Below are 12,896 nucleotides of genomic sequence, written 5' to 3'. Positions count from 1 at the left end.
GTCAGAGCATGGGCAACTGTGGAGTAACCCTGAGTCTCTGCAGATGTCTGTCATACCTTCTTCAGTTAATCATTCCTTCAGATCATTTCATTTATGTGGATGTTTGGCTCCAAAGATGTTCTCCAAAGCATTCCAGCAATCCCTCTCAGCCTCACATTACCTGTAGGTTTAAGAAGTACGTTATCTACTCTGTAATCCAAGTTATTTCTAAATATAGTGAGTTCCAGAAGGGAGTTTGTGGAATTCTCTTTGATTTATTCTTCTGTTCCCATAGAATATCACACGCATCACTAAGAAGTGTTTTCTGGCTTAACACATGTGCTGTTGGAAGTTTAATTTATGTGATGATTCTCTAGTCTGATAGAGAGAAGCAGTGGCAAAGTATATTAAAGTCGACATCTCCTTATGATCCCAAAATCTACTACCCTGAGATGGGAGGAAAAATAGTTTGGTTTGACACAACTTAGCAAATCCATTCTGGGTGCTGTTCATCTTTAAGTAGATTTCAGTGTACACAAAGAGTGTGTATTTGCTTTAATAGTGCCTAGGAACTGGAGTTAAACTGAAAGGTCTAATTATTGGCCTCTCCTTATTTTCCTCTTTTAACTTACACATTATCATGCGTTTACAACTGTAACAGGATCTAGTTTGCTACCAGCTATATACTTTTGAATATAAACATCCATACTCATCCATACACACATGCACACTAAAAATGTTAGCAAGCAAGGAAACAAGTCTGTAAATGTCTGAAAACGGACAGATGCGGCTATGGATGGCCCTAGGCAGAATTTTTAAAAGTACTGGTACTGCTCGGAGCTGCCTTCTAGCTCACAGCATGCCCAAAGGACAGGTCAGACATCACCTAACTGTGCTCCATGAGTCTTAGGTGGGATGAGTCTGAGGTGGGGGAATGCTTATGAGGCTGTTGCCAGCTATTTTAAATCCTCCTGGTGTCATGCAAAGCTACGCTCAGTGCTCAGCAAAATAGCAAATTCCCCTCGGTGCATTTGCTCTATGCATCAGTGTTTTCAGGAGTTAGCATCTTGCTGCACTTGGTAACCCAAGTATAGGTGGGCATTCTTGAAGTCTTGCATTTAGTGCCATATCTAAAACCAGTCTGAGCATATCTGGAGAGGTGACGGTTGTCTTGGAGTCAAGTATCTTTGGTGCAAATCTCTATTTACAAGACCTGCTCTTCTGAGCACAGGAGAAATCAACTGTAGAGAGACAATGTCCTACCTTACAGCCCTCCTGTGTACCCAGCCACATCCCTGGCTGAAAAGCTGTTCCCTTACCCTTTTCTTTGGTCCTTGTATCCATACTCTCTCAACTGAGCAGAAGCTCCCAGCTTTCTGTTTCTGGAGACTACATTTTTTCCATCTCAGCTGTCCTATATTCACCCTTTTCCACAATCTCCTTCCCAAGGAAAGGCCAGCCAGAAACAATGTTGTTCAGGAGCTTCTGATCCCGATCAGATGTACTGTCACCTCAGTTCTTACAAGTATGCTTCACATCTTCTACAGCTACCCAAGAAACAATGGTGTCAATGATCTCTTCCCCACTCATCTGTGCTCTCCAGTTTTGGTTGTAAAATTTACGGAAGAGATGCATAGAAACATGAACATTATATGGTGATCAAACCAAGAGCGATCTTTGAAGAAGGCTGAAAGACCTGCTCTGACTATGCTGTTTTTTCTTGTGCTGGGGTCAGTCAGCTGGAACCAGCTAAAATTAATGGATCAAAGCTTGTTACAAAATTGCATAGGAATGGCTCTTGCAGCCATTGCAAGGACTTTAATAGGCTGGAAGAGAAGATTTGGGAATAGTGTAGGTAGTAACACTCACACTGTACATGTGACTCATTTAAAATCCAGATTTTAAATAAAGCTGAGCCTCATAAGAAGTTCTCTGATAGGTATATTGGAGACACATTAAATGTGTCCTGACCTATTCCTTCTCTAAGCTTCTTGCTATGTGAAGTTAACCATGTCGGGTATCCTGACCTCCGCTTGAAGTTATGGCTTGCATGTCACAAAATCTGCCTGCCTTTTACAAGGACTTGTTTATTGCCAAGTGGAAAATCTTCCATGAGATGCTGTAAGGGCAAGAAATTACTGGAGTCCACATGATGGCTTTTAGCCCCAGACGTGTTTGGCGCTTCTTTTCCTCAGCACTTGTAAATCAGTAGATGATATGACACAAGCAAGCTTAGAAGAAAGATGAAGCACAGGACTTCATCCCCGGTGGGTATTTCAAAGATCCTGTAGCATCACATGACTTTTATTTATGTGGGACTGGTCATGCCAGTTTTGACTTCTGAACTTTTGGACATGCAGCCTTGCCTTGATCACCTGGTTACTTCAACAAGCAAAGCCCAATCGTTTACTTTGGAGACTGGATCCAAGATCTCAGGTCTCTCACATGTCTGTTCCACAATTAATCCTGTTAGCTGAAAAACAACCACAAAAAAAAAAAAAAAAAAAAAGCTCATTGCACTTCAGCCTTCTGGGAAAACACTAAGGATAGTAACATTACACTCAGAAGTTGGAGGACTCCATATTTCCATAGAGAATTCAAAGGTCTTTGCCAATGGCATCAAATCAGGCTGAGGATTTCTGAGCAATGACATCAGGCACACTGTCCCTGGAGTCAAGAGGCAGATTGGTGATAAACTCAGAAGGAGGCGGGCTTGGCAACCTGCATCACGCCCATGCCAGCTTGCACCAGTGCACACGGCATGGTTTTGGCCTTGTGCTTTATAGCGTGATGGACAGGGGCAGAGCTAATGCAAGGGGTGGTGAAAAGGGGAGCTGGGGAAAGGTCGTCTGCAGGATGGAATTCATGGTGCTATTTGTTTTGTGGTTTAATTGCTGCTTTCAGCAATTTCAACTCCAATTTTGTACGCTCCAAAGGGAATATTTGCTCCCTGTTTTTTTTTTTCTTTTGATTTTGGTTTTGTGGGTTGGGTTTTGGGTTTTGTTTTATTTTGTTTTTTTCCCAAAGGGGATAACTGCAGGGTTTCTGGGCAGTGAGTTTAGAATTTTGACCCTTAAGAAAATGAATCACTTCCAGATTAAGGGAGATCTACCAGCCCTAGGTTTGGATCAAGATCAGATTTAGCCCAGGGTTGTACTGTGGCCAAATCAGTCTTAAGACCCAGGGGTGGCAAACTGTGTTTATAAACTTGTCATTCTCTTGGACGCTCCGTTCACCTTGAGCTCTTGGCCTTGTCCAAATGCTGGGCTGAGATTATAGGCCCTCATGTGGTCTGTAATGTGTCTAAACCAAAAGTGAGATATGAATTTGTATCAGCAAAGAAGGAGGTCAGATCAATTGATCAGTGAGATCGGTCAGTTGATTTATCAGAGGAGTGGGATACATCAATCTATTAAAATTCTTAAAATCTTTCTTTCAGTATATATTAGTGGGATCCCATGGAAGGAGATGCAGCAGAAACGTATCTTAGTAGATCCTTTGACATCACTGCAGTTAAATATCTTTTAAGTGGTCGGGCATTTTCCTAGGACCATAGAAATGGCAGAATTGAAAGCTGGCTATGCCATCTAGTCCTGTCCCTGCCAGGGCAACATTGTATGACATTCGCTGTGGTAGCTGTCGGGAACTTTTAAGAGCACATTATGGCAGCAGTCCTTGTGATTGCAGTGATACAGCCTCAAATAGGGGAAGGAGGGGGCTGCACCAGTACAAACACACCAGGTAATCTGTTTAGTCCCTTCAACCCTCTCACTCCCTATAAGTTTATACCTATATTAAAGAATATCATTAACATCAGAAGTTTGTCATCTCCCCCTCTGCCTAGAACTGTGCAACCAACCACGTCTTCTTTTGAAATGGATTGCTTGTTTTCTCTTTGCACACACAGTGCACGTTAGTGCATAATTATTTTAATGTTCATATAGGAAAGCATTTATGTGCAAAGTCTCAGTCCCAGCTCCCAAGAATATTTCTCCTTTCTTTTGGCAGGGCAGGCAAATTTTCTGCAGACTGGCACAGTTTATGGGCACCCCAAATAGCCTGGCCTGAGCAGATTGTGCTGACTTGTGACCAGGCAGGGGTCTCAGCTAAATACAGGTGAATCCAGCAAAAAGAAGTTGGAGGATGTCACGTGCCATTTTGAGGCCTTCTCTTTCCTGGACTGACCCCTCTCCATCCATCTCTCTGTCCTCTTTCTGATTTGGTTGGGTGGAGGATTGTAGAGAAGAGTTTGTTTTCTGCAACTCTGCCATTCTTTGACTCTTGCAGACCCACCTCCACACTTCAGGGTAGCAGAGTGGTCAGAAATGCCCCACTGTCATCTCTTAGATATGTCCCAACGTTGTTTGTTGCCCAAGTGGTGAAACTGGTAGTCAAACAATTAGCAGCCAAGTGTCTTTTCTGCCAGCTCACTCTACTAGATACACTCATAACTATGAAACTGGGTTGTGACTTGCTGACCTTGCTGAGAGGTCTCATCACCAGCCCACCGGCCAAACATGCAGAGACTCTGGGGAATGTGAAGATGGAGACTTCACAGTTTAATGAAGATGTACTCCTTTAAGTTCCTGTGCTTCTGGGTTCCAGTTCTGGCCACATTTCACAGGTTTTCTAGTTTGTTATTTGAAGGTGATAATACATCAAATACGGCGTGTTGTTTTTTCTTCTCTAGTAGTTACTTCCCTTTCTTTACCTTTCCAAGCACACTCTCCTCAACGTTCCTTCTTTCTTGCTTGCTTTCTTTCTGTTCTTCTTAAGGAGTCTTAAATCCTACAGTGCCAGTTGCTTTTTTCTTTTTTGTTATGAACTTGAGGAATGTTTAGTCGAGTGTTACTTGTGCTAACAGTTTCTGCATAAATGCAGGCAGCTTGGCCTGTGCCCTGCCTGCACATACCATGGGATATTGGTTCAGCAGCAGGAGCACTGAAACCACCGGAGTGGTAGCTGTGCTGGTGAAGCTGATGCACGCTGCAAGTTAGGTGTTCATCCGTATGGATGCTTTATCACTGGCTCTGTGCGCTGAAGTACATGGTCCTCCCAGAGCCTATTGAGTTCCTGTCTTAGCCAGAACTGCAGGAGTGTAGTAAGCATAGGCTTCCTCCTTCTGCATCTTGGAGATGGTGAGAGACTGCTGAGAAAAGCAAGGGACGAAAATGGCATAAATATAAATAAAAAAGGTCTTCTATTTCCCAGTTTACTTTTCCCATTCCCAAAGCAGCTCTGAAAAGAAGACCACATCTTTGGAAGAGACATGTACGTGTACTACACCATTTATATGACAGCAGGTATTTTAACTAACCTGCAGGCATTTGATAGAAGGATTTTCCAAGCCACAAGGACTGGTTAGAGCATCTTGAGCCTCAGGGGACCACAGGGATCATCAGAAATGTTTTCTATTCTGTGCAGTGTGGGTACAGATGGAGACTTGCAATACAGGCACGTCGATGAGCTACATTCACAGTCTTGGAGCTTCCCATTCTTCATTTGCAGTGCTAATGTTTTGCTTATTGCAGACAATAAAATACAACAGAAAAAAACCCCCAACTCTTTAGCCAAAAGCTTAATGGGGTGCATTTTCAAATACTGGCACATGGGAATATCCACAAAAATGTGCAGATACACTTATGCACATGTAATACAGCACTTTTTTTTTTTTTACTGATGCCAAAGTTGCTTTCAAGTTTATGAATATTAGGCCTGCAGGATGAAATAAACTTCCCTCTGGAAGGTCTAGCACAAACTCAGCATTTAAGCCTCATTAAATCCCTATTTTGAGAGCTTAGATAGATAGTATTAAATGTTGGAGGAGCCTCGTGCCACGTCTCTGCAAGGGGAGCAGGTAGAGTTCATTCACTGTGAAGTAATGCTCGTGTTAATAGTTACAGGTAGGGTGACTGGGAATCCATGCCTGGAAAACCTGTGATCTTGCTGATTTAGGTGCCCTCTCTGGCATCTTGTGAAAAATCTCACATGACAGCTTTGAGGGTGACTGGATCGCTTGCCAGTCAGCTGCTCCCTTCAGAAAGTTCTTCTTCAGATACTCACCAGACGGCAGAAGTCCCCATCAAAACACCCGTCAGAAGGAAAAGAGCGGCACTGCTGTGAAAAGAGCCTAAGGTATGTCTGTAGTATCCCAGTCCTTTGGGATCATTTCAGATAAGCCCGTCAAGACCCCTTCTAGGTCGGTAGCATCAAGCGAGTAAAATGTTGCGTCATGGAGCTCAGCTTGAGCTGTTTTGTTCATTTGTGGGATGGAGTTTGAAGCCTAGACTGAACCCCACGCTGCTGCAAGAAGTTAGCCACCAGTGCGTAGGGTAATGAGCTTGAAGGCGCATCCATGGGGCAGAAACACGAATTGAGTATCTCCCTGAAATCCTGGTCCTTTGGGATCAGTCAGCAATACATAAATAAATAAGTCTTTCTGCAAGGGACACCACGTTTACGAAAGGCACCTGGTGTGCGGCTTAGGCAAAATGTGCATGGCTAATGCCACAGAGGTGAGGGCAGCACCTCCCTGCCCGCGCTGCAGGGCTTATGGGTGACCTTGGAAGATACCTACATTGGGGCAAGGCTGTGCATGTTGGCGGCAGCGTCCTCTCGCTTTCAGCATTCAGACACTTCAAGATCAATGTCACCCAGGGAACATGATTTTTTTAGATATGCTCCTCGAGCCATGCTTGATATGAGCAGCATTAGTAGGCAGCCCATGAGGCAGCTCTGTGAGCACGAGGTAGGCAGGTCCAGGGAGTTCACTCTGCTGATGTAAGGCCATGTCTGAGGCCATATTTGAGACGGGAGTGGTCTGGGTGTAGCATAAAGCTCTTCTCAGGGCCCTCTTCCCTAACTGCTTGCAACGTCTAGCTCTGGAGGAGCCTTCCACCCTACTGTCACCATGTCCCAAACAGTAATTTCAGGCTGCCTGGCCTGGCAGAGTGGCAGGTTTCAAAATTATGCCGGAAGATGATCAATAAATTGCCAGGTGCCTGCAGGAAGGGCAAGGAAAGCAGTGCTGGGAACAATTGTAGATGAGGTTACCAGTAGCATGAGGTGACCTCCATCGAGGCTATGCCTGTATGTCCCCCCAGGCAGCAGAGAGATACCCGTGAAAGCCGGACTGGGTTGTACCCCACAGTTCCTGTTCCCTGGATGGACACTCCTTGTCTGGGCAAGTGAGCACCACCGTCTTGCCCTCATCAGCTCAAAGTGCCATTATCAGTCGGTCAGGAGAGGTGACAAACCTCTTGTCAGCAGGAGGCAGCTCCAGCGTGCCTAGAGGCCTCTGGGATGGGCTGTGGGGGAAGAGGTGATGGCTGGTTTTGTCTTTGTTTCAGTTGCTGGAGAGGAACTCGCTGGGGACCAGGCAGCGAGTTCACAGAGGGGCTGTGAGCATGGCTGGACTCCTGCTGCTGCAGCAAGTTTTCAGAGGTTCATCTTCTTCCCATTTTCTCACTGCCAGAAGTCACAAGCATGTGGTTCGGCCCCTGCTATGAGGCAAGATGTCTGTATCCCATTGGAAGGTGGACATGTCAAGTTATACTCCCTTTAACTTTGCTCCTTCCCCCTTCAATGTCTGCTCAGCCCTCCTCCTGCTTTCTCCTGTATTCTTTCAGTGAGTTGTGTTACGATGCTCCCACAGCAAGTCTTGCTGCATTCAGGGAACTGCATGGTCAAAAAGCTGGGGAAAATTATTCCCTGTTTGGCCCCTACAGTGCCCTGGCCTAGTTTCCTGGGCACTGTTTTCTGCATCAGCTTCCTGTGGGGTGACAGGAGTGGGAGGGAGCAGCCTGGCCCCACAGGTAGCACTTTGCCATCTCATTGCCGTAACTGCAAAGGGACAGCAGAGCCTCCCGTCACCCGTGGAGAGAATGTCTCAAGACAGAGCATCTCCCAGTTCCTCCTGGGGTGAGGGAAGGAATGACAGCTTGCTGAGGCAGGAACACCCCAAACCTGTGTGAGAGGGTGAAGAGAGCAGCTATGTGTGCAGGTACACATGGCAGATTTTCTTTCATTGCTGCTTATTATGGGAAGTTGGAAAGTGGACCGTTCCCAGGATATTTTTGACCATGGAGGCCTTCTTTCTCACCAGTAACCTAATTCCACAGAGGCAGGGTGATCCTGGATACTGATGTGAAGATGGTGCCATTCTTTGCATCAGCCTTTTTAGCTCACATAAGAGCTTACCACAGACCCAAAAGCTGCGAGCGTAAAAAAAGCATGCCAATGGACATGTAAAATAAACAGAACTAAAATGGAGAAAGGTAAATTGTGTTTCCAAAACTTAGGGAGGTCTCAGATGTTGATCAAGATAACTTTAGTCTTTGGTAGTGCTAGGCAGTTTAATTTCCCACCTATCACATATTAGCAAAATCTTTCTGATTTTCAGATTCCCCTTTGTACTTTGTGAGAATAGTTACACGTTAAAAGAAGCCCTTGTTTTCGATTTAATGGAAACACATCCCACAGTGATTTTGTTTATTTCACAGTTGGCAAAAACACCCTCTGTCCTAGGAACAAAAATCTCCCAGCTTACAGAAAGGCAGCACCAGTTTTTCCCTTGGTTGCAGAGCTCATTTTTTCTTGTAATTGGATGTTAACACCTCTGAAGCTATGACAGATAACAGAAGGGACACTCTGGCACCGTCCCGGCAGATCGGTAGTTGAGGCAATGGCAGGGCTGTAATGTGTGCATCTGACTTCAGGTTTCAGTTTCCTGGGGAAGGACCATGCCAGGGTATTTCCTCTTTCCTTGGAGGTGTGGGGAGCAGAATCAGGAGAGCGCTGGTCTGATGGTGCCTGGCCGTGTCAGGTGTCTGGCTTCAGCGAATTTCCTGGTGCTGCCAGCTGCAGAGTTAAAGATCCAGATGAGTTCAGGGTGCCTGAAGTGAGACATGTTCACCTGGGTTCAAAAAGCTCACTGCACATTTTTGATGAGGTGTATGTCAAAGGCTTTGTGAGGTCTTGTTTTTAAAATAAATGTGTGTATGCATGTATGTGTGTGGAGTCCGTGCACATACACATATGGATATACGTATTTCAACCTAAACTTAATTTCTCTTACATGTATGTATAGTCAGGAGTGTTGAATGGGATAGCGGGACTGTTCCAGGAGGATTGTACATCTTAAGTGCACTGAGATAAGCTAACAGATTTTTCCCAACACTTTCAGGATCCTTCTATACAGTAAAATAAAAGGATTTTAGGAAAAGTTGCTGAGGGAGGCTGGGAGGCTCCAGGATGCAAGAATAATTACTTATGAAGAGTTGCACCCTCTGATAGAAATAAACGCTCCCAGGCTCTTTTAAAATAAGAAGTAATCTTAAATATGAAAACCCCTAAATGTATCTTCAGCTTATTAAACGGCTGCTTTCCAGGCCATATTTAACCGTAGAAGGGATTACTTACAACTACATCACATCCACATCAGATCCAAAGGAGTTTGCTGCTGGGGACCAAGGTCAAACATAAGCTCTTAAGCACATCCATAATTTGAGCATGCCGTGCGTTACTTGATGCTTAGAGCTACACATGCCTGAGTGATAGGCCACATCTGGGCCACCGTAAACTTTGTTGAATTAGAATTTGGGGTGCTGGATTAGTGAAATCAAATCGTTGCATTAGGAGGCCTAGTTTGTATAGTGATCTTTATTCCAACAGGATTGTGTTTCCATTCCAGCAGAAATGTGTCGCATTGCACTAGGCAGCTTTGAATCAGAGACATTACAGTGCATGTATATTAAGTCTGTAATTCAAAGGATTTGTCGCCTCCCTGTTGTCCTTCCCTGTGCCTGAAGGAGGAGGTGAAATCCCTGTCCAGATGGGACATCTGCAACTGCATGAGATGAAAGGACTCCTGGCTGTGGAAAGCTGACTATGGTGAGTGCTTTACAGGCAAACAGACATGGTCCGCATTCTGGAAAACTCAACACAACCCGAGTCAATAAGAGAAAGTAACTGACAGTAGAAAGGAGAAAATAAATAATGCAATTGCTTAGGTACCAATTCAGCAGGCTTGGAAGGGCCAGATTCTCTGGTCTGCTGAGGCTATTTTACATTGTAGATGCAGTAAGTAGTGCATTTCCTAGGTGTGTTTAAATTACATTTTGACTAGTTCTTGGTCATGGCTTTCTATCAGGGAACTACAGTTCCCTTTCCATAGGGAACTGATAATTCTGGTTCCTGGAGTCTCAAGCCACCTGTCAGAGATGCCTGGGTGAGGTGGTGTGATTGCTTCTCTCCGTGATCCAGCAGCCCAGCAGAAAAGGCAGCCCTAGTTACCCACTGTCCTCTTGAACTAGAAGTGCTGTAACAGCCACAACTAATTAGGTAGCTAGTCAGAAGTCTAAATGCAGGTCTTTAAAGCAGGGAGAGGACAAGATTAGAAAAGGTCCTATTTTTGTGAGAAAAGTCTTTGCTCACATAAAACTGGACTTTTCTAGCCAAGAAGTGAGGTGAGTGTCCTGGAAACACAGCAGGGTAAGAGGGAAGATGGGGAAAAAATGGGCCAGAGAGGTGACTTCCCATCTCTATTGCTGTCCATGTACAATGCGAATGTGCTGGATCTGGGTACTCCTGAATCTGGCTGGAGAAGGGGCTGCAGCACTCCTGCAGAGGACAAGCCCTCAAAACATGGGCTTCATTCCTGGTATGCGGGTGCTCCATTGAATTGATTTAAACGAGTGAGCTGCAAGACTCTTGGCAGGGTGGGAGCCTCTGTGCCAGCACAGGATGGTGAATGGAAGTGAAAACTTGGCTCCTCTTCCTCCTCCTTCACTTCTATTTCTCTTCCCACCACTTTCTACCACACAGTGCCACTGTCTCCTTGCCCTCACTCAGGTGCCGGTTGGCCACCGTGGCACATGCAAACCTTCTCCAGCAGGAGAAGACCCCCTCTTCTGTGTGGGCAAGGGTTACAAAGCTCAGTGGTGTCACAGCCAGGGAGTGCCAGGCCACCTAAAGGCTGGCAGCTAGCTGTGGAGGTAGGCACAGTGGTGGGGAGCAAAACCTCCTGCTTGGGGTGGCAGGGAGCTGCTGGCCAGGAGGTGGGTGCTACGCTGCCAAGCTGTGGCTTGCTGGTGGCCCCCTTCCTGGAGAACCCCTTGACCTGCTGGGAACCAGCTCAAGTGCCTGTGCAGGCTGTCCCTTCCCATCCCACAGAGGGCTGAGTAGGTCAGGCCTAGGATCGAGTGACTGGCATTGTGATGCTTGACTCAGGAGGGTCTCATGGCTCATTTGAAACTAAGCTCGAGCTAATTAGGCCTTGAAGACAGCAGGTCAGAAATATCCTTTCTGGCTTTGGGTGGCATGGCGGGAGACCTAGGACCAGAAAAGCTCTCCTCTCCCTGTTCTGTGCTTGGGCAGCTCCTCACCTGGCACGCACCACAAGGTTTGCGTTAGCTGGCTCGAACCCTGTCCAGGTGTCCTCCTCCCCAACCCTGCCTTGTCTGCCGAGAGGTGATGGAGGAAGGAATTTCTGAATGCTTTTTTCTGATTTATTTTGGCTCTGCCAAAAAGCCTGTTGCATTGTGTTTGGCTCCTGTCATTGTTCCTCTGGATTAATAACCAGAGCAGGTTCTCCCTGCACATGCTGGGCACCATTCGGGTTAAGCCCATGGGCTCAGCCAAGGTCAACTGTGGCAGCAAGGGCAGAGCCTGCACAATCATAACCTTGTCCTTCATATCACTAACAGGGATGCAAAGTGAGACAGTCCCTGGCCTTTGCTTCTCTTCTGTCCCACCTTTCAGCAATGCTGCAGAGCCCAAATTATATCAAAGGGACCTTTCTGGAGACAGGGGACACCAGTCATTTAGATGCGTCCAATAAATTGGTAAGAATCGGTACTCACAATGGAAAAAATTAATACCATATTTATATCGAGAGATCAGAGCAATGGAACAAGCACAGAAGCTCTCTTATTAAACAATCGTCAGCCCAATGTTATAATTAGTATTATACATATTATATAAAGCATTATACTTATATATCATTATTTCCCTATTATACTTAACAGTTTCTGATTTTTCCTCCTCTGGATGAGGAAGGCTGTTGCTATCATGCTGTCTTTATGATTTCTGACTTGGCTTCTGCAATGAAATAAAAAACCAGTCCTCACTTTGCCAACATGTGGTCATCGTTCTTAAATGAAGTGGTGTGATGCTCAGAGTACCGAGGCTGTAATTCAAGTTGCTGATCCCAAACTGCCAAAGTCATTTTTCCTTGAGGATATTGCCTTGCACTGGACCTGGAGATTGGCTTGCAATTTGTTGGACCATGCAGGACCTGTTACCCTTAGGAAGAGTGATTAGCAAACACAGGCAAGGCATTCTCCTAAATAATACATCATTATTACTCACTGGTGAATTTGAACAAAAATATTAATATTACAGACAACAAGCTTAGCTGCATGCGTGTTTTTCTTCTATTGTTTATTACATATTTCTTAGCAGCAGATAAGTATTTTGATGTTTTGTGGGCTGTAATTTAAAACTAACAAATCAAAAGGATCCTTATTAAAGGAGATTCGGAGCATATTCAGAGCAGCATACCCAGATGTTAAATTAGAAGTGCAGAAGTAAATGTTTAAAACACTGTGAGTTAAGTAGTACATTTGCAGAAATTGACCTCTTCAACTGAGGCTACATTTGTTTTCTCAAAAATTTTTTAAAAGTTGAAAGTGGTGGGCTTTTTTAAGGGTTTATATGCTGCTTTGGCTGCTTCCAGTGGACTCTGGTGGCTTTGGCTATAGCTATCCTGGTCCCAGACAGCAGGCAGCTGAAAAGAGCTGCTCTGCAGTGCTTGGGATAGTAATGCCAGTGTTGCTCTTTGAAGATGCATTTTACAACCAAGGACTAAGGCAACGACTAACTGGTCCCAAATTCTCCCATCAGTAGAGCAGCAGAGA

This window comes from Leptosomus discolor, chromosome 1 (genome assembly GCF_034619465.1).
Source record: "Leptosomus discolor isolate bLepDis1 chromosome 1, bLepDis1.hap2, whole genome shotgun sequence".
NCBI lineage: Eukaryota > Metazoa > Chordata > Aves > Leptosomiformes > Leptosomidae > Leptosomus > Leptosomus discolor.
The sequence above is the reverse complement of the archived record's forward strand: the minus strand, read 5'-3'. Positions refer to the sequence as shown.